Source organism: Physeter macrocephalus, chromosome 7, assembly GCF_002837175.3.
Source record: "Physeter macrocephalus isolate SW-GA chromosome 7, ASM283717v5, whole genome shotgun sequence".
Lineage (NCBI taxonomy): Eukaryota > Metazoa > Chordata > Mammalia > Artiodactyla > Physeteridae > Physeter > Physeter macrocephalus.
In genome coordinates, this window is record NC_041220.1 from 123,764,811 (window position 1) to 123,786,770 (window position 21,960).

General features: G+C 40.1%; 1 non-coding gene and 1 pseudogene across 1 annotated transcript; one reads left to right on the forward strand and one right to left on the reverse strand.

The window, feature by feature from the left end:
* Positions 1–284: 284 nt before the first annotated feature.
* Positions 285–21,960, reverse strand: part of LOC102982826 (rho GTPase-activating protein 20-like) — a 22,190-nt pseudogene continuing 514 nt past the window's right edge.
* TRNAR-UCU (transfer RNA arginine (anticodon UCU)) lies at positions 14,552–14,624 on the forward strand. The gene has a single exon. It is a non-coding gene; the product is annotated as a tRNA-Arg (tRNA).

Consider the following 21,960-nt stretch of genomic DNA (forward strand, 5'->3'; position numbering starts at 1 on the left):
AAGTGGTTTTCTTGGTTTAAGGTGCCTCATGTTCATTCTTCTGCCAGGAAATTCATTTATTTCTGGATAGGATCTGAGGATTTAATCCAGACTCAACAAAATCATGCAAATGTTTTGTAAAAAGAGTTCTCAAGTGAGATATTATAGGAAATAAAGAAAAAGGAAGGGTCAAGTGTGACTATGGAGATTCTAGTCTTCATTGACTTAGAAAATTGTAGACAGGTAGCTAAATAAAGCAAAAGGAAGGGTCACATGTAATTATAGAGATTATCATCTTCAGGGACTTAGAAAATTGTAGACAGGTAGCTGGGTGGACCCGTGCTAGATGGGGCCTTGGCATCATCCTGCAGTTGTGCCTTTTTGTAAATCACTCTCACTCTCACTGGCTTGGATTCAAGAGGTTGTTTTGTTGTCACTGATGAAATAAAACACAAACAGTTGTCTTAGTAGAAGCATATTCTCAGATATTAGGCTCATCTAAATTCCTGATTAAATGGATTTTCCTAAAGACTTCCTCAAAGCAATGAGGTAAATGTCATAAAAGCAAGAAATGTTTAAAATATGAAGGGACTCCTGATACATGTCCTCAGGTTCTGAACCTAAATGCTGCCTTATAAAATGGACTGCTACCAGTTAGCTGTGATTAGATAGGCTCGAATAGTACTAGCTCTAATCTCTTGGGAACTTCTACTAGCCCTATTAATTGCTTTTTTACAAATTTATTTTACATCCATTATCTTATTTAATCTTTACAACAATCCTTAGATTTAGACATTATTTTTATTCACATTTTAGAGATGAAGAAACTGAAACTGAGCTAGAATAACTGGCCGAAGTTAATGCAGTTGGTAAATAGAGGCACATGAGGTTATAGTCTGGAAAGGTTGTTTGACATTAAGTCAAGTCCTTGTTTTCTCAATGATGCTGGTTCTTTTCAACCTATTTCAAAGGCACTGGGAACCTGTGGTGCCTCAGGAACCACTGACCAGAAAAAGGAGAGAGAGGGGAATAAACCAGGCAGTGCTCTGGGCCCCTCACTCTAGTTTCAGCCAGAGCACATCTGATATATATGAATCCCATTTAAAGTTTTGTTTGAAAAAATTCTCAAATGCTGTATTATACCGTGATGTCTCCTAATGCTGTACTAGCAACTTCTTGAAGTCAGACCTGTCTTATCCTTTCATTGGTTTCACAACAGTGTGAAACCTCCCCTGACCTGGAGCAGATGGAAATCATTGCCCTTGGGATGTGCTTTGGGCTCCAGGACAGCACAGTCTAAGGATCTCCCAAGACCCCTGGCAGCCTTGCTGTCTTTGTCATCAAAGCCAATTAAGTATTCACAGTACCTGCAGCCTTCTCACTGTCATCAGTGATATCACTGTTATCACAACCCATTGAGCTCTCTTCAAAGAGGGAAGTGATATCTTCTCCAAATATCTTGAGGCAGTTTTCAGTGAGAAACTGTACAAAAGAAATCTGTAACACAAAAGGGCAAAAAACAGGGTGTTATTTTATGGCATAGTTATAAATCACATTTCATTTGTGAATCTTGGCTCTAACAAAAATGCAGAATAATTCTGAGAAAAATTCAGACTTGATTAAAATAAATAAATAAGTATATATATATATATATATATACACATACATACTAGTTTTCTCTATGAAATAACTGATGCTTTCAAGAGTACTTTGGGCACAGATTTTAAAATTCTTTTAATCAGTGGGCTAAAATTATAATTTGTGGCCTAATTTAAGTAGCTAACATTTTTGTAATGATGGTTACATCTTTAAAACTAGGATAATTTTCAAGTAACTCACATAGGATATTTGGGGCAAAGCTGTATATTCTCATTAAATTTTATTTATTTTTATTTAAGAACTTTTCCAGTTTTATTGAGATATAATTTATGTATAACATCTTATTAAAATTTATAAAGTATCCAATACACAAAAACTTGTGAAATTCACTTAAGAAATATCTGAAATGTGGGAAGCAGAGATTTCTGTGGAAGGAAGCAGCTGGAGAGAAAACATGTGATGTGTTTTTCCAACTGCCTTGCCTTGCCTCATGCTTGCTCTGGGTAAGCTTGGGGAAGAGCTGTGTTCTTATTAGGCATGTTGTGGCTCTATTAGGATGTTCTGAAATCTTTTACTAGTTTCTTCATCCTGCAGTGGAGGCAAAATAGTAGCCAAGTAATTTTCTGAATGAGCCACAACTGGCAGAGCGAGGCTAGTATGTGTGGAGCCATGGCTACTCATATTGCCCAAGCCACCTAGGATGTGCCAGCAGTGACCAGAGCAGCTAGGTGTTGTCATCGTTGTGCAGTGATGAAACCATGGCTTGGAAACCTTGCCCAAGTTTATACATCCCTTAGTGATTAGGCTGAGAGTTGAACCTTGGCTCTCAGACTCCAAAGCCCAAGGTTCTTTTCTATCATATCATCCTACTCTCATCTCTCTATTGTTTAGTCTCCTGGATGAGAAAGGAGAAGTGACTCAGCTGCTCTCAATTTCCAGCTTAACAACCCACCTTCCCATACCCCACCAGAGTAGGACTCTGCCACTCCAGGGGAATGCAATTAAAATGTGCAGTTTAAAAAACTGGTCCATCAGAGTTAATACCGCAAACATCAGGTTCAAAGTGGGGACTCTGCCCCACAAGGCATAAAAGTGAGAGATCTCATTACCTTTACTGTGAAGTCGTTTTCTAATTCTGAGCTGCCAGAATTAGACAGGCAAAGAATGCTTGGGGCTATACACACTGATAAAGTGTAAGCTGTCATCTGATTGGATGAGGAATGTTGCATAACACTCCAAAAAGGTATCACAAGAGAACTACATTGCTTTTGGCAGCTGGTCTAAAGACTAAAGACAGAAAAATGTACTTCTTTTTGTGTGTGTGTGTGTGTGTGTGTGTGGTATGCGGGCCTCTCACTGTTGCGGCCTCTCCGGTTGCGGAGCACAGGCTCCGGATGCGCAGGCTCAGCGGCCATGGCTCACGGGCCCAGCCGCTCCGCGGCATGTGGCATCTTCCCGGACCGGGGCACAAACCCGTGTCCCCTGCATCGGCAGGCGGATTCTCAACCACTGCACCACCAGGGAAACCCAAAAAATGTACTTCTAAACAAAGCAAGTCATTTTGCTTAGGAAGTGGAAAGACAAAGACAAAGAGAACAGAGTACTTCTTTGTATACCATGTACACAGTCCACTCTCACAGAGTTCCAGGAATGAATGCATACAAAAATGTTTCATTGAATTTAATTCCTGAACCAGGTAAGAACTCCTCTGGTTAGTTATGTGTTTGACAAAGTTAAGATCATACCACTGGCAGATTGATCCTTTAGCATCTCTTTTTAGACCAGTGGATTTCATCTCCAGCAGTTTCATGTATTCAGAAGGTGTAAAATGGTCAAGGATTCCATATTAATAAGATGAGGAGAAAAACACGAATTCAGTATCAACAGTAAGGCATGCATCTATTTTTAAACTGGCTTCCTGGGTATGATCAAGTGAAACCCTCTGACATTGGTCATTATTTTAGTGGACAAAGCTGTAAATTATAAGCTAATATTTTCCTAAGAGTATTGCATCATTACCTCTGGGTTGCAGTTATTTTCTCCTCCTCATTCCCTTGATCAATAACACCAAGCCATTTATCATAGAGACTGGCTGAAAATACACTTCCGTGGATATTTCGAAGAAAATCCTTACACAGATAAAAAACATATATTATTTTTATGATAAATATGTTGGAGAAATTACAGAGAAAACATTTAGTTGAAAAATTCAGTTCAGTCCCCACTTCCTTCTCAACTACACAAACTGTGATCCACACAGAGCTTGGCTCTGATTATCCACCGACTTGCACACCCAGAAGCATTGCTTGGATTTTCTGTAACTAAAATTAGAAGCGTAAAATTAGAAGCATAAAAGTAGAGTCTGGGCTGTAGTGAGAATGACACTAAAGCCCCTTCTATCACCTGGAACTTACTCATGTTAGCACACTAGTACAAACTGACAAGGTCTGGTGACTCATCCTAAATCCTAAATCCTATTAGTTTCTTGAAAAGAAATGGACACAGCCATTTTGCTTGTTTACTTTAGAACAGTGTTTGCTCTTAATTCAAGCAAAAAAAGTTCTGAAACAAAAAAATAACCAAAAAACACACCTCCGCATGCTCTTGCACACATATTAAGAGAGAACTGGGCTTTCTGACTTGAGGGATGTATGCTCCTTGGGAAAAAAACTACTCTAATAAAAGCTTCAGTCTTCCTTTTTTTAACTATATAAAAGTTCAGTTCTGCAGACTTTTAAGCAGTAGGTGTTAGAAATATATCAAAATCCCCAGTGGGTAACTACATGTTACCCGTTACAACTCCTTGAATGGAACACGTCCTCCCAAAAAAGGAAATTGAAAATTTGGATATATTGCAACTTCAGGCCTCTGAGTATCAGGGCTAGAGATATGCAAATGTAAGCTTCCTAAGTGGAGGCCTGGAAAATTCATAACTTTAGAGGGCTGATGAACAAGTCTTAATATCATAGAATTGGGCCTATTAAAATTTATGAAGTCGTAATCTTCTGTGTAAGACTGAGGGGAAATTATTGCATTGCCTTGCTAGTTTCAAAAGCACACCTTGCTTCCACTGGTCTTAATATGTAGCCCGACTTCTCTTAATAGTAGCTTGCTCAGGAGACGCTTCTAGGCAACTGTCATGATTATAATCCAGTAAGTGTTACTTTTATTGAGCTGCTGTTTGTGCCAGGCACTCTTTTGAGTCCTGGGAACAGAGCAGTGGAGACAATGGACAAAGTCTCAGTCCTCTCGTACCTTTACTGTGTTATTGGTAGACGATACCCACCCACGATCATTAGGTTTTTCACTCTGTTTCCTAAGAAGTGGCCCCAATATACGTGGAGAGAGGAAGCACTCCAGCTTTGGCTGGTTCTGGGAGTCTGGGAGGGTGCAGCAGGGCCTTTGCCTCATGTGTACCAAACTACATGCATTTGGAGTGTGTGTCTCCTCTCTTTCCTGGACCCTGTTCTGCAGAGTCCATTGGTGAGGCTGAGTGTGGTTAAGCCAGAACATGACACGTGCAGAATATGCCAGGGGTATTTGCTGTTGGACCTCTGTTTATGGATAGTTTAATGGCAAACTCAATGTGGTACTGATGATATATTTATTTCTGACTTAGACCAACTCTCTGGTTAGTTTGACACATGGTATTATCAAAGCCAAGGTTGCAAAGTTTGATTCCCCACCAAGATCAGTCAACTTTAGGAAGAGAAAACGTTGTGAATGTCTAAGAACTGTACCCATGAGTAGCTACCCTCTTGCTAGTCTGTGCTTATAACATGGAAATAGGCAAGAGCCTACTAACTTTTGCTTAGAAAATCACGTCAGTTCCATGTGTGTCAGTTCCATGAGGGCAATACTCATCTTGCTATTTGCATACCTAGTGTGCATTATTATGGTGCTAGTGTAGTAGGGGTCAACTCGAACTCATTTCTGAACTGTTGCTATTTATCATATAATCGAATTACAATCAAACATTAATAGGGAACAAGGAAAGACCAAATGTTACTGAGTTTCTACGATATTTTTAATAACCTGTTTACAGTCATTACTACGTTAACATATTTTTGTTCAGAGCTGCTAATTAGTACCAACATGGATTGATTAAATTTTTCTGTTCTGTTATTCCCTTGGTAGAAGTGTAACTAGACATTTGTGATTTAGCTGTATCATTTCAAACTCAATCTATTTTTGTATAAATCTATTGAATTTTCAGAATTCCAAACTGATTTTGACTGCTGCACCCACTTTAAAAGTCAGATTTATAAGAAGAGGCATGTGGTTGGAGCTGGTTACCATGTAACTATAACCACAGGTGGTGGGTTAAACAACAAATATCAACAAAGGATGCCAAAGGTGGTAAAAGGAGGAAAAAGGAGGAACAAAGGGTGGAGTCATCCCTACACTAATTTTAAAGTAAAAGGCATTAAGAGACAGGGGAAGGAAGGATAATGAAGGGATCAGGTGTCCTCACTGAGCATTTTTTGATTCATCATAAGGCAAATGTTTACTTACTGTGGTAAACTTGTGTAACTATTTCCAAAAGCTTAATATGAATTTTCTTTAATATGAACTTTGCCTTCATTAGGAAGGTGGCGAGGAAGTCATCAAAAGCAGGAAGCTTGTTTTGGTAAACACTCTGTATGTGTAAGTGTGTGTTTTGAAATTTATTATTTTTATTCTTTCACATGGAGTATTCAGGAATGAAGATGGGGAGGGCGTTGTGTTATGAAAAAGGAAAGTATATCTAACATTGTGGGGTTTTTAACACCCAAAGTAGCTTCCTTCAATTTTGACTTTGTCAAGTGTTTTTATATTATGCCTATTACGGTTCTTGGGCAGTCATGATGAAGGACCTGTCATATAGCTTCAGAGTTATTGTGTGTGTGGATAATGCTAGAACGTTCCCTACCTTTAAGATGGATGCTACCATAAGAACGGATTCATCATCCAAGTTCACTTTGTCCCCAGAGTTTAGTTTCTCCTTTAGGGCTGTTCATGATTTTATACTGGCTGATTTTCTGGAGATGCCTTCTGTGAGAGGCCCTTTTTGATTGATACAGGAAAGCATATGCTATAGGGAAGAAAAGAAAAACTATGTGGCATTTCCTATCTGCAAGCCTGGAGCACAAGCTTGCCCCCTTTTTGACAGAGCTGGGGTGTACGAGGGTACAGTGCTAGAGCTGGAAGGACTGAAGTCCATTTGAAATTTTTTTTCAGTGTTTCCAAATATATTTTCTACCCAACAATCCATTTAACATTCATACAGTGAAACATTTTAAACACTTGTTAAATCAGATTTTCCTTTTTAGTAAATTTACACTGTTAAATCAAACTTCTCTGCTTTGAGGCCTTTGTAGAATCACCCTCTCCTCCTTCACTGTTCCTTTCTCATTATTCCCTATTATAGATGCTCTTTACTAAGTGTAGAAATCTTTTTTTTTTTTTTTTTTTTTTTTTTTGTGGTATGCGGGCCTCCCTCTGCTGCGGCCTCTCCCGTTGCGGAGCACAGGCTCCGGACGCGCAGGCCCAGCGGCCATGGCTCACGGGCCCAGCCGCTCCGCGGCATGTGGGATCCTCCCAGACCGGGGCGCGAACCCGGTACCCCTGCATCGGCAGGCGGACGCGCAACCACTGCGCCACCAGGGAAGCCCCTAATCTTATTTCTGAATATATTTGAAAACCCGCTTCCCCTGCATCGGCAGGCGGACGCGCAACCACTGCGCCACCAGGGAAGCCCTCCTCCCCTCTTTTAAAACAGGCTCAAAACCCCTCTCCTCCTTCTCTGATCATATTCCCTTCTCATCTGTGTTTCATTTCCTTTTGTTGTGTCTTCATGCCCTCTGCTTACAGAGTAGAGAGGTAACAGATATTGGAGTCAGGTAATTCAAGGAATCTGGACTCTGTTACGCTACTCTTCTGCTATATGACTTCGGGCACAGCATAAACTTTACTGAGGCTTTTCTGTTTTTCATTTATGAAGTGGGGAAGATGATAATCATAGTTACCCCCTAAATTTGCTGTGAAAAGTTCAAGGACTGGGGTAGTAGCTAGCATGTAACTATCAAAAGTGTGATAAATTTCTTCACATATAGCATAAGGTTCCCTGCATGTGGTATAGTGCTTGGAGAGCGCTGACAATTCAGTATGCTAATTTGAGATAACACAGGTCAAACTCTGACTTTCATCTGATGCAGTCTGTCAGGATTAAATGACTCATATTTGCCAGGGGATGAGTCTTTATGCTTGAGCACTTGAATTACAAATGAAATCTATGTGAGATATTTTGAGTCATAAGATTGAGTAAACTCAGCTGAAGGAGACTTGAGACTGAGTGTGGAGTTCAAGGGAGGAGATGAGGAGAGAATATGAGGATGAGGTGGACTCTCAAGAGTCATACACACAGAGCCCATTTTAATTGATCTGAGCAGGTGTAGGTGGGTCTTTGCTGAAACCAGTGGAATGGACAAGAGTATCTTTTCCTGTTGTACTTGCCTTAGGACTCTGCAGTACCTAAATCAGATCTTATTCTTTGAAGTAATACTAACAAAACTCAGTTAAAGCTAGGGGCTGTCTAATGACTTCTCCACTTGAGGATAGATTTGGATGAGAATACTTGCCCTCTCAGAGCTCCCCTCCTCAGGAGGGCTACAGAAGACCAAGATGAGACCTAGCAGAATTGGGGTGGGCGGGTGGTCATTATCTCACACATCCTCGTGAGAAGCTCCGAAGAGCTGCTTTGGCTTTGTGGGTGGTGGAGCTGGGCACTGGTTGTCCTCACGAGTGCTGGAGCCCTGCCAAAAGGCCCAGTTTTTGACTGAACTCCTCTTAACTGTCTTCTGGCCTGAATCTAAGGAAGAAGAAAGATTATTACTAATAGTAGTTTAGTTCATTTAACCTGATTTCCACCACTTATATTTTACAGCATGTTCGTTGCAGTGGCTGGAAGAGAGAGAAACTGAGTCATTTCTTGTATAGAATTTCCTCCCACATTCTGAAATAGGCTAATTGCATCCTTGTGGTGTTAGTGTATTCTTCTTAACCATATCCTGCAAACCAGTAGTTAAACCTAGAGGCTCGATTAGACTCAGGGCTGATTCTCCGAGTGACAGTATTCCCCAGACAGTGCTATCTACTACTGCCTTTGCACTGTGTCATGAGTCACTCAACCTGTATTATACAAGTTTCCTGATGTTAAGTATTATCAGTGGATTCAGGTGTCAAATATCATTTTAAAAGCCAAAAAGATTTGGTATTCAAATCAATCAGAGTTTGGTAATCATTTACTTTTGTAGTAGGCTTCTTCCCACTCTTAGATTTCCTGTTTGGCTTTCTGAGTACCCAACCATGGTCAACTTTTCTCCCATCAAAAGGATCTACCTTTCATGACACATCCTGCCTGACCCCACTTTTCAGCCATCCTCTGGACCTCTCCTGTGGTAGGCCACAACCCTCAGGCAGCTCCATAGATGACTTTCTGCAGTCAGGGTGCTTGGGAAGTAGTCATTAAATGCTGGCTATATGGTAAGATGCCAGGTGGCCATCTTCCTGTAACACCCTACCCAGCTACCCAGAGATGATTTTTAACTACCCAACAGCCCCTGTCAAAGGAATGCTGACAAAGAGCTTTTCAAAAAAAAGTGATCAGCAATGAAAAGCTAAGTTCAAAGTTTCTACTGCCTACCTATGAATGTTTTCCGGATATTTGCTTAAGTAACCTGTTTAACATTTGCTTTAAAAACCTGCTTAAATAACCAACTAAAAAAAGTCAACAGAGGAGCCAAGTTGTAGAAAAATAAACAGATGAGCAACATTTTACCAAATATCCTTAAACGCCCATCCACTTGTCCTTTCTGAGACATAGTGCGTCACCATGTCCACTCATGTGGGTGAAACACTTGTGCTGGATGAGAGAGCCAGAAGGCTCCTGTTCTGCCACTTAGTTGGATAGGTTACTTAAAACTCTTTGAGCTTTGGTTTCTCAAATTTAACAAAAATGATGCTCTCTACACCTCATTGGACTACGTAATGTAATGTACTACTCAACGCAGACATGGCTCATAGCAGCCTTGATAAAGGTAATTTCCCCCCTCAGAGGGCCTACGGCAGCCTAGACATCGGTCTCCTCCCTCCAAAGCAGACCCCACTCCCATTCTCCATTTGATTTTGCAGCCTCCAGAAGATATGCAGTCATGAAGGAATGCCACCACTCTACTCCACCACTCCACTCTTCCTGCCCTGACATGCATACCTCCATCATTTTAAAAGGAGAGAATGAAGAAAGCAAATACATTCTTAAATCCAGGAGCAGATTATTCTACATTAACATGTACAAATGTTTAAGATACATGTTTATATAGGTTGAGTTGTTTGTGCAACCTGGTTTCCCTACTCTTAACCTGATTGTATCATTTCTAAAACTATCCAGATATATTCATGTATTCCAAATTTATTTATTCATTGTTCAGCTTTAATAAGAATGCTCTTAAAAAGAGTGCTGTATCCCTTGCTACAAAGCTATATATCCAGCTACTCCATGAGCATAGACAGAAAGCAAAATAGACATTGAGTCCTGTACTTTCTCAAAGATATTTTCAGGCTTAGTTGGACCTTTCATAATGTACATTGTTTGATATTAGAGTTCATGTTGCCTCTGTGACCATTAAAAGTATATGCTTTAGCCATGAAAAAATATGGGGACTATTAAACAAGCTAACTTTATAACCTCATCTTTCTTAAACAGTCCTGGTAAGATTTAGGTTAGTGTTTCCTCATGCTCAGATTAGGGTTTGAATATTAAAAAATAAAATTTTTGAAACTTTGTACTTACAGAATAATAATCATAACAATAAAAATACTTTAAGTAGAAATTCTATTCTGGCCCAAATAACTTCCCAAATTAATAACACATTTTTTTCAGAGAAAGAAATATTGATGGGACAATATTGGAATGGTAGGGGGAAAAGAAAATGCAAGAGGAAAGATTTTTAAAAACTCCAACCGAAAATATTCAGTCTAGTTCCAGTCGCAACCTGGGTCTGAAGCATACGTGGAAAGTGAGGTTGCTATGGGGGTAGAACTGAGAGTTCAGTTCTAACCAGAACCCCCAAGGCCACTTCAGCCTAAGCCCAGAACAGATTCCAGGTCTTATCTAAGCCATACAGTCATCTAACCACCTCCTGTGAGGGCATGAGGTGCTAGACAAAACCCTAGGATGGGGAAGATGTGTTCCCAGGCCATAAGAAGCTCATGTTCTAATAAGACACTCAGCTGTGTACAGACGTAATTATATGTGGGGAGTGCTCTGGGGATACAGAGAAGGGAGATGTCTACCTAGAGGAATTAAAAAAAAATAATAACAACTTTCCTAGAAGTGAGTTGGGTCTTGATTTCAGACCTTTGGGGTTTCTCTGAGCTTGATTCTGGGTGGGTGTTGGTGTCTGCCTATACTGCCCCCCCCACCCCTACATGGAGAATTGGCTGTACGTCATGAGTTTGCTTTCAGCAGTAGAGACAAGAGCCAAGAGAAGACACTTGCAGGAAGGGAAGGGGCTTACCTTTCCCCACTGATTCCTGGCTTGGCTCCTGGCTGAGTGCTTGGGTTTCACTGGGCTTGAATCTCCTGGGACTCCTGCTTCAGGAGGCAGGCCTCCTGGAGGGCGGGAGGAGAGGTGGAGTCCTCCAGTCCCCGCTGCAGGAGCACAGTAGCTGGAAGTGGCTCATCTTAATTCCATAGGGATGTTCATGCCCTGTATGGAGAAAAATCTAAATATAGATTCTGCTGATGGTGATGGGCGCGATCAAACCTACCTTACCGTGAGCAAGTGCACCACACTGGTGTGGCTGCCGTTCTTCTGGGCCTTCTGGGTAGAGAAGGCTGTGCCTCCTGAGTGAGCATGATGTGCACTGTCATGGGGGACACCCTACAAAAAGCAGGTGCCCAAGCAAAAGAGTAGAGAAAAATGTTTTTAGACACATTGCTTGGCTTGGATTGTATATATCCATCAGTGCATTGCACAATGTTGACTTTCATTATGTTTCCATCTGAGAATATTGAAGGCCTTCTAGTTTCTCCTTGACACTCACTAGATTGTACATCTTAGGCAAAGTACTTGCCTTACATTCCTCCTTTGAAATGCTTACCCTCACATAGACTCATAAGGATAAAAGTAAGTATATTAATAAACATTGGTGCTTAATATTTTAAAAATAATTGGACTATATATGTTAAGAATTGCTATGATCACTGTTCTCTCACACGTCAGTTTAACAAACAGATTTTTCATTTCCTTTTGTCAGTTCAGCAGCCAGAGCTATTCCAGAGCAGTGGGGTTGTTTGCCTTTATGTTTGCCTCCCACTGCTGCCTTCCCTCTGAGGGGGGTCCTGCGAGGCAGTGATGAGAGGCAAGGCTGCGTGGTGGTGGAAACCCAGAAGCAAAGTGCAAAACAGTGTTTACGGAGTGGAAAACCACACCAGAAATCATTGGGAGTTACCTGCCAAGTGATTTGTTTTACTCTTTCAGGCTTTAAATTGCTTCCTCACCATAGAACTCTCAAAGACCCTGTTCTGTGACATGGATTTCATTTTTTAAGAATAGAATGAAAGTTCCTTTTCTTTCATTTCTGATTTATTATTATTATTTTATTTTTATAAATTTATTTATTTATTTATTTTTGGCTGCGTTGTGTCTTCATTGCTGTGGCGTGCAGGGGCTACTCTTCGTTGTGGTGCATGGGCTTCTCATTGTGGTGGCTTCTCTTGTTGCAGACCACCAGCTCTAGGCGCATGGTCTTCAGTAGTTGTGGCTCGCAGGCTCTAGAGCACAGGCTCAGTAGTTGTGGCGCACGGGCTTAGTTGCTCCGTGGCATGTGGGATCTTCCCAGACCAGGGCTCGAACCCGTGTCCCCTGCATTGGCAGGCAGATTCTCAACCACTGTGCCACCAGGGAAGTCCCCTGATTCATTATTGAATGTAACTTGGGGAGCTCTTGCTTTTGCTTTTCATCTGGCATAAATGCAATGTTAGTGCTTTGTTCAGAACAAGAATCATAGCGACTTACATCCTTTAAAGCAAAAGAAACTTCCATGACAGCAATAAAATACAACCAAATCACCAGGATAACCAGGAGCTAATCCATAATTGTGAATTGAGAGCATGCTAAATGCATTCAGAATGACTGCTAAGGTATCATCATGAATGACAGGCTCTTAGGTGTCCTTAGAGTCAGCCATGGTGAGTGAAGCTGTTCGAAGCCTAAAAGTTGTCATCTGTGTGGTTTTGTTTAAATTAATGCATTTTATTAAAATAAATATATTTAAGTGTTCAGTGTTTTTCACTTTATTGCTGACTGACTTTTACAAAGATGTCAACATTAAAAAAGAAAAACACATGAAATGGGTGAGGGGATTTTGTCCTCAGCTATGTACTTGGTGACTCCATGTATTCTAAGACTGGGACTCTACATATCATAGAAAAAACTCAGTTGATTGGATTTTCCAGATCACTTGAAAACGTTCTTCAGATCACCTGAAAGAGTAATAGCCTCACAGGATTATTGAAAGATTAAAAAAGAAAAAAGGATACTGCATGTAAGAGGAAATGCTCTAAGATTTCTAGCAGAAATCATTGTCACCTTTACTATATTGCAAGTTCTGCTACAGATTTTGTCCTTTCCCTTGTTTTAATCCCTCTTTTTTCACTGACTACACTGAACAGATTTGCTAATCCAAGAGTATGTATTATTATTTCTAGCTAACTTGCTACAGTAACTATTTTAGGAAAGGTATAATCTGTTTATCAAAAACCTCAAGAGCAATGCTGGTAAACTCAGCTTGAGAAACAGCAAAGTACAGGTGGTTTAGTCAGTGAAGACTTGAAGAGTTTGAGTGTTATCATCTCATTTTCTTTATGATGCTGAGAAAAGTTGTGGGCACAGAGCAGGTATTAAATAAATGTGCTTGGGTTCAGAGGCATGGCTGGATTTTAGAAGATTCTCACAAAATGGAGACTATTTAGTAGTTAGGAAATGGAACAGAGGACTTCAAGACTGGAATATGAAAAATAATGTATGAGAAAAAGAAATTCCAGTTTTGTGTTGCTTTCATACCTAAGTAAGTAAGTAAAGAGTAAGTAAATAAATATCTTCAAGATAACTCAGTTTGTCAAGTGAAAAAAGCAAAGAAGAAAAATTCACATTTCTCTCCCCAACTAGACCATAAGTTGCTGAATGAAAAGATGTTATCAGTGCTTGGGACAGAGTAAGTGCTTGGAATTATTTAATGAATGCATGAATAAATATTGCATGGTATTTTCACTTTTAAGGGTATTTAAGCTTAAGACTGATCAACCATTACTTTGAGACTTTAGGGTCACAATTTTGAACCCAATCATCCCCATCTTAGGTTTTCCCTGACACTTAACCAGTGAGTAGGTATGAGGCCTCTTTCTTGCCAGAACTGACCCACAGCTGGTAGGTAATCTTTCTCAGAGACCTTGGTGACAAAAAGAACTATGTGTCACAGCAAATCTTCCCAGTAGGTACTTGAAGAACACATTTCCTTAGCATTTCTGTACTTCCAAAAAAAAAGAATTTGGGCTAGTATAAATGCTATTTGGTCCATAGGGGTGGCTACAATTTATGCGTTAACAGTGCTGATTTCAGTAACCCCTGTTCCTCTTGCAGCCTCCAATGGACCATCTGAGATTCTTGTCCTTTTTGATAAAGGGTGGGGGGTCTGTGGAACCACATGCAATCATCCCCTCACTTTGTGGGCAGCCCATGGCATAAAAAATCATGGTAATGCTCCTTCACGCTGGAGGAGTCCTGCTTTCTGCTGTCTCCAGACTCCTTGGAGACTGTTGGCTTTTGCCTTCAAATGTCCCTGCCCAGGCAAGCATGTCGTCCAGAGAGTCACATACTCTGCCATGACTATTTCTGAGCAAAGTAAAACTTGAAAGGCATCGTTAGGGACTTCCCTGGTGGTCCAGTGGTTAGCACTCTGCGCTTCTAATGCAGGGGGCTCAGGTTCGATCCCTGGTCAGGGAACTGGATCCCACATGCCGCAACTAAGAGCCTGCATGCTGCAAGTAATATTCCCGCATGCCGCAACTAAAAAGATCCCTCATGCTGCACCGAAGATCCCACGTGCCGTAACTAAGACCCAGTGCAGGCAAGTCAATAAATAAATATTTTTTTAAAAAAAGAAAGGCATCATTAGCTCAGCAACCATGAGCAAAAGGAGATAAATGCCCAAGAGGCCTTGAGTAGATGGCAGAGTAAATTCAGCCCACTGGCTTTGATGTAGACAAGCGCCACTCAAGGGAAAGAAGGGACAAGGACTCTAACCTAGAGATTAAGTCAGATGCAGAAAACAATTAACTCCCAGCAGAAGCACTGCCTAGGAATACTGGATATCCCATTTGAAACAAGTCTAAATTATAAAGACTGCTGAATTAAAGAGACCTCCAGGAGAGGAAATGTTTGAAATAGAGTTGTTGGTGATAGGTACTATGTATGCTTGCCCTTGACTCCTGATTAAAAATCATGGCCTTGCTGTGAAAGAGGCAGGGTCCCGGTATGGAAGCAGTCTCACTCACAGACACACACACACGGCTAAATCTGCTCAAAATTGTATTGCAAATAAGAAGTGAGAGCTAATAAAAATCTTTTCTTTTAAGGTAAAGATTGGAAAAACTATGTTGGAATCCCTTAAATCAGGAATACGTGTATAGGCATATAACCCCAATTCTTCATTAAAATAGAAATTTTTTCTTGTCTGGTGAGATTGATCACTTTAAGCAAAGGAAAATTACAAAATGAAATAAAATGAGCTCTAACATTAATCTCCCTAACCTTATCCCTAAAACCACTCTCTTCTAAGATTTAATTCTTATTCAGGACATATATATCAAATAAGTTAGAAATCAATGCAGAGGGGTGCTTTACTCAGTGCACATAAATTCAATTTTATTTAAAATGTATTATTAAATTCAATTTTTACAGAAATCATTGATTTCTTATACCAAATTCTGGCTGACCTGAGTTTTTAAGGGGCTTTATTATACCATTGAGTCAGACAAAACTTAAATACAAATACTGTTATTATGTCATATCACAATATCAATACATTTTCACATTTATAAGTATATATATTAACATATATATCTACTTATATATATAAATTTTATATATTTATATATAATTTTATAGAGGGAGCCATGCTTTACAAGTGCTTTCTTAAGTTCTGTCCATCTGAATGTCCCTTTCTCTCTCTTTTCCCTTATGCACCCTCATCCCCAAACATAGCCATCTGTTTCACCAAAAAATTTTCAACAAGCCATAACAGTCCTATCAAAACATAAAGGAGAACAGACACTGGAAAGCAAAACAAGATGAAAGTGATGTGTACACAAATGCCCCCAGATCCATGGTTTTATTCAGAACTTGTCTTCTTTACCAGTTCACAAGAGGCATTAGCTATCTCATTCTCAGGACCTGCATCAAGGGGATGTAGCTTCTAGCCAGGTGGTCTTTATGTCAAATTTACAACAAAAGATATCATTTAGGATTTCTCAGGCTGAGAGTCAGTCTTCAGGTGGCAGTCAGGGTAAATGGGGATGGGATGGGAGGAATGAGGATAGAAGATACAGAAAGAACAGTCCAATAGAGGAGGAAATATTTAGAATCTTATAAATATTTTATTGTCTAGGTATATAATGTATACAGGAAAGTGCATGTTTTCATAGCACTCTAAAATTATAGCCCAATTTCATTATGCTGTGACTTAACAATTCACACAGAATTTAAAATGGGAATACAACACTCATGTATAGGCTAATAACATAGCTCTGCTGCCTTCAACTTCTGAATTTAGGGGCACCAAATATGACTTACATATCTGTAATAATCAGCTGTCTTATGATGGTAGGTACATCACACACACACACACACAAACACACGAATCTCAAAAATCAAAGTTGGTTTTTAACTAAAAATAACTTGCAGGTAACTTACAGTTATTCCTAGCTTTGAAAGTGACATGTTGATAACATCATTCACTGTGTCTGAATTTGTTACTGTTATAGTTACAGACTGCAAAAAAGAAGCAAGAAAAATTGCTATAAATTAAAAAAATTTAAACAGGTGAGTAAATAATTATTGTTAAATTATTATCCATATTCTAAAGGCAAAGCTTGTATTCAGGTAATGACAAAGTAAAGCACATGTAGAACACTAATTATAGTTTATTTCCTAATTATAGTTTATTTCCATTCCTTTATATAACATGAAGCTAGTAGAAAGCATTTCAGTAAAACAGAAAGGATTTGTGGCACACAAAATATAACAGCTTGGGACTTCCCTGGTAGTGCAGTGGTTAAAAATCTGCCTGCCAATGAAGGGGACACAGGTTCGAGCCCTGGTCTGGGAAGATCCCACATGCCACGTAGCAACTAAGCCCATGCGCCACAACTACTGAGCCTGCGTGCCACAACTACTGAAGCCCGTGCGCCTAGACCCTGTGCTCCTCAACAAGAGAAGCCACCACAATGATAAGCCCGTGCACCGCAGCGAAGAGTAGCGCTGCAACTAGAGAAAGCCCGGGCGCAGCAACGAAGACCCAACGCAGACAAAAAAAATAAATAAAAATAAATAAATAAATAAATAAATATATATATATATGTGTATATATATATATATATGTATGTATGTATATATATATATATATATATATATATGTAACAGCTCAAGCAAGAAAGAGATAGACTGAGAATTCTGAGAGGGCAAATGGGCTGGTCATCAGCACCTTAACGCTTTTTCCATAATGGAGGAGGGATAGTTTAAAAAGAAGGAGCTGGACTCTCTTCTCTCTTCCTGAGTTGTGTTTTTATAGTATGGCTTTATTTCTTTACAATTATGTAGTCAGTTAATTTCAACATTTTCCCCTATGTCTGTGTATTTGAAGATTTCTTTGAAACACAATTATCAGATAAAATTATTTTTCTACATAGTAATTCTAAAGGCATTATCAAGCTAAAACTATATGGCCAATGGGAAAGATAGACACATATCTGCTGGATTTTATAGATTTTTTTTTTCTGATGTAGATATCTATGTGTATTGACACCCAAGGTACTGTGCGGAAGCTTCCAAATACACTGACCTGGAAAAAGTGATTTGAATAATTCTCTTCTTAGTGAAATACAGTGCTAAGATTATCCACTCCCTTGAAACCAAACCAAGGAGTTATCCAAAAGTCCAGAGCATGGTTTTGACTCTCCTGTAACATTGAGCACTTACCATATCCCAAGCACTGTTCTAAATATTTTATAAACATTATTTCATTTAATTGTAAACTAAATCAGGTAGTCTTTATTAGCCCCATTTTACAGATGAGGAAACTCACAGAGTTTTCTGTTGCCAAAAGCAACAGAAACAGGGTTTGAACTCAGACAACCTAACTCATGAGCCTGTGCTCGTAACCATTTGGCCTCCATGGGTGTTGACCTGTAGCTCCCTGAAGAACCCTCCTCCTCTTTCCTATCCTGAGCCTCATCTCTTCCCCCAGAGCCACCCGGCTTTCTGATGGGATTATTCTTTTATTTCTGGGGTGAGATGATAAATCTCATGATATTACACCAACAAAGCTAGATGCTAGCTTGGAAATGTTCAAACTGTATCACAACAAATCTTTATACTACACTGGATTCTCCTAGGGCCTCATTGTGTTTCTTCACACTCAGTCACAACTCAGGGAGATTTTCTCAGTAGAAGTTAGAAAGAACGAATCTAATGTAAACTGACTTGAGGAGAAGGGAGAGGAGGGCTGCAGTTTTAATTTCTATTGTGTATCCCTTACTATGGATACCCCTCTTCTTTCCTTTACCTCAGCCTTATACTAGGGGGTAAGCCCCAATGGTTTGTGAAATTTATAGGATTCTAGGGAGATTTCTCCTATTCTAATAGGGGTGTTCCCTTAGATGCTTAGGAGGAGGGGTTGTGGTATATTCTATAAGTATCTGTCATCTCACTGATAAGTTAAAGTAATCATCATCTTTTGACCTAAATAAAATTCATTTTTCATTGTTTCTGTACTCTTCAGTAACTAAATATGAGGATAGTGATGTCTAAAGACAGTGGACTAGGTACAGTCCCTTCCCATTTGTAAATTCTTCATGGGCCTCTACTAGTATTAATCTCTTAATATTTATAAAGCAGATCCTGTTCTAAAAAACAAAAGTAATAATTTTATTTGAAAAATAACTTACTAAGCAGTCTAATGAATATCAAAAGTGATAGTGAAGGTTTCATCTGAGTTTAATTCTTGAGAACAGAAGTTTCTAATATATGTAGTACAAAAGAAAATGACAAAAATCTCAAAATAATTTTCACTGAATATTAACGTCCCACACAACTGGAGGAATATAATTTCTTTGGCAAGAAATAAACATTGACGCTTATTATTACATACAAGCTAAAATTTACTTATTCTGACCACATACATAGGTAGCAGTTAGTCAACTATTTATTCCATTTGAGTTGATTTCTATAGCATCAACCTAAAGATGAGTTTTCAACTGAAGTCCGAAGGTGAGCTGAGGTAAAAGGGAACTTCAGTCCCCCCACCCCTTTTTATGGCTAAGTGGAAAAATTAGGTGCTAAACTCAGATTATTAATTTGCACAGACTGATTCAGAGCATAACACAATCCTCCATCAAGGATAAGGCATGACAGAGAAGAGAGGCTATTTCTTTTTAATTGTTTCTTTCTGGAAAAAGAAAAAAATTTTTCATATTAATTTCATATTAATTTTTCATATTCATAATGATCATGAATATACCTAAATGTTATTATGGGAATGATCTTGTAGGTGGTTTTCTAAAAGTTGTGGTGAAAACTCATACAAGGTGGCAGCACTCAGTACTGCTAGTCATTGCAGTGGAAGAACTGTGTCTCCCCCTCTCCCTGCTGACACCTTCATAAACTGAAGCCCTCACTGCCAATATGACTGTATTTGGAGATAGAGCTTTTAGGATGTAATTAAGGCTTATGAGGTCATAAGGGTAAGATTCTAATCCAGGAGGATTGGTGGGCTTGTTTGAGGAGGGAGAGAGATTTCTTTCTCTCTCTCCACATTCACGCAGTTAGGAAATGCCACGTGAACATACAGTGAGAAGACAGCCATCTGCAAGCCAGGAAGAGAGCTCTCACTAGAACCTCACCATACTGGTACCTGATCTCAGATTTCCAGCCTCCAGAACTATAAGGAAATACATTTCTGTTGTTTAAGCCACCAAGTCTGTGGTATTGGTTGCATTTGTATTCAGGGTTGAGAGGAAAGTGCACCCAGTTGATTCTGTCTCCAACATATATTCCAAATCTGTCTGGCTGAATCTTTTATTTTCACTGCCAACCCCCAAATGGAGCCCTTGTTACTATTCATCGGGACTGTTGCCTCCCCTAACTAGTCACCCTGCTTCCACTCTTGCTTACCCAAAAATCCATCATCTACCAATAGTCAGAAAATTTTGCTAAAAATATAAACCAGATGTGGTTACTGTCGTAATTAAACACCCTTCAGCATAGTATTTCAGCCCCTTACTAAGGCCTGTGGAGACCCTGTGTGGCTGGACCCGACTGCAGTGTCATATCGAATATCGTGCCCCCACTTTAGGCTCCAGTCACACTGGCTTTCCCTGAACTCCTCCCTCCAGGGGGCTAAGCTGCACCCACTTACGCCTGCTGCTCCCTCAGCCTAGAAGGCCCAGCCACCTTGGCTAGAAATGATGGCTGCTTCTCACCACACAGGTCCAGCTTAGAGGCTGCCACCTTGAGAGGTCCTCCTGGACAACCCCTCTGTAATATGGTCCCATCTTCTACATGGTACCCTAGCTACTTTGTATCAGAAGCACTAATCACAATCTGTAATTTCCCCCTCTTATTTTTATCACCTGTCTGTAAGCCCCAGGCAACAGAGACACTGCCTGTCATATTTTCTTACAGTAAGGGTTAGCGAACGTGGAACTGTATGATAAGCAGGAGAGCATGTAATGTATATGCACTTGGTATTAGACATAAGCATCAAATCACTGATTAAGAAGAGGTGCCGCTTCTGCCTTCTCCAGCCTCTCTTGAGTTCTACGGGGCTCTGGATCAGCAGGGTATGATTGGCTCCCTCAGATGATGTAGTGTTTTCACTGTGGGTGTCCACCTCAACGGAAGGGCTTCTCCTGCAAAACATCAAACACCACAGAACAGCTAGTCTCTGGTCAAATATATGATGGAGTTTACATTAAATGTCAAGGTTGACACAACTCTAAAAATTAGCCTCAATCTCCCAAATAGGGCTTCACAACTCAAATTCAGAAGTAAGTTACTGAAAGTTATTGAAAGAAATTAGGTTACTTAGGGAGTTGATATGGACAGAGAACAGTTTCAGGAACAAAGCCCTGATGCATGTGGACTCTTAGAGGTGGGAAAAAGGGGAAAGCAGCAAAGCTGGTCATGAACTGTTAGGAAGAGGAGAACCAAGAGGCCAAAGGTAGAGAGTATTACAAGATGGTAAAAACCAACAACAGCAACAAAAAACCAACAACAGCAACAAAAAAACCAACAACCACCCAAAATAGGACAATTTGTGGCCTAATATAGATAAAATAAAATGATATGGAGATTTGCAAAGACGTAACTACAATTTGGTGTCATGTTAACATAAAAATTTAGATAACAGAGGATTCTGGAAAATTGACCCCAATCTTATCTAAATCCATATTCAGATTTTGGGGAAAATTCTCAAAGATCAGCAAATAATACTGGAAACATCAAAAAGTTTCTAAATACAAAGCAGTGCTTAGCTATTATTTGGTTGAGCTATGACTAAGCTCTAACAGAACTCTCTGGTCATAATAGGTAAAACAACTAAACTGAACAGAACATAAAGACTCTGATAGAGCAGAAGTTTTCATAGTTCTACAGAAAATTCTCCCCTGTGGAGCCAAAAAAGTGTCCCCCCCACACCCGCTCTGCCCCGAGAATGTAAAGCTGCTCACCTGTGTTCAGCAGCACTGAATCTTATGAACGCCAGCAGCTTTTCAGGAAACCAGTGCTGAAGTTAAAAATTAGTTCACGTGTCTTAGAGGAAATAAAACGTCTCCTGTGACCACCAGTCTGTTTTGATGGTCAAAAATAGTATATTAAAAGGCCACCTGGGGCTTCCCTGGTGGCGCAGTGGTTGCGCGTCCGCCTGCCGATGCAGGGGAACCGGGTTCGCGCCCCGGTCTGGGAGGATCCCACATGCCGCGGAGCGGCTGGGCCCGTGAGCCATGGCCGCTGGGCCTGCGCGCCCGGAGCCTGTGCTCCGCAACGGGAGAGGCCACAGCAGTGA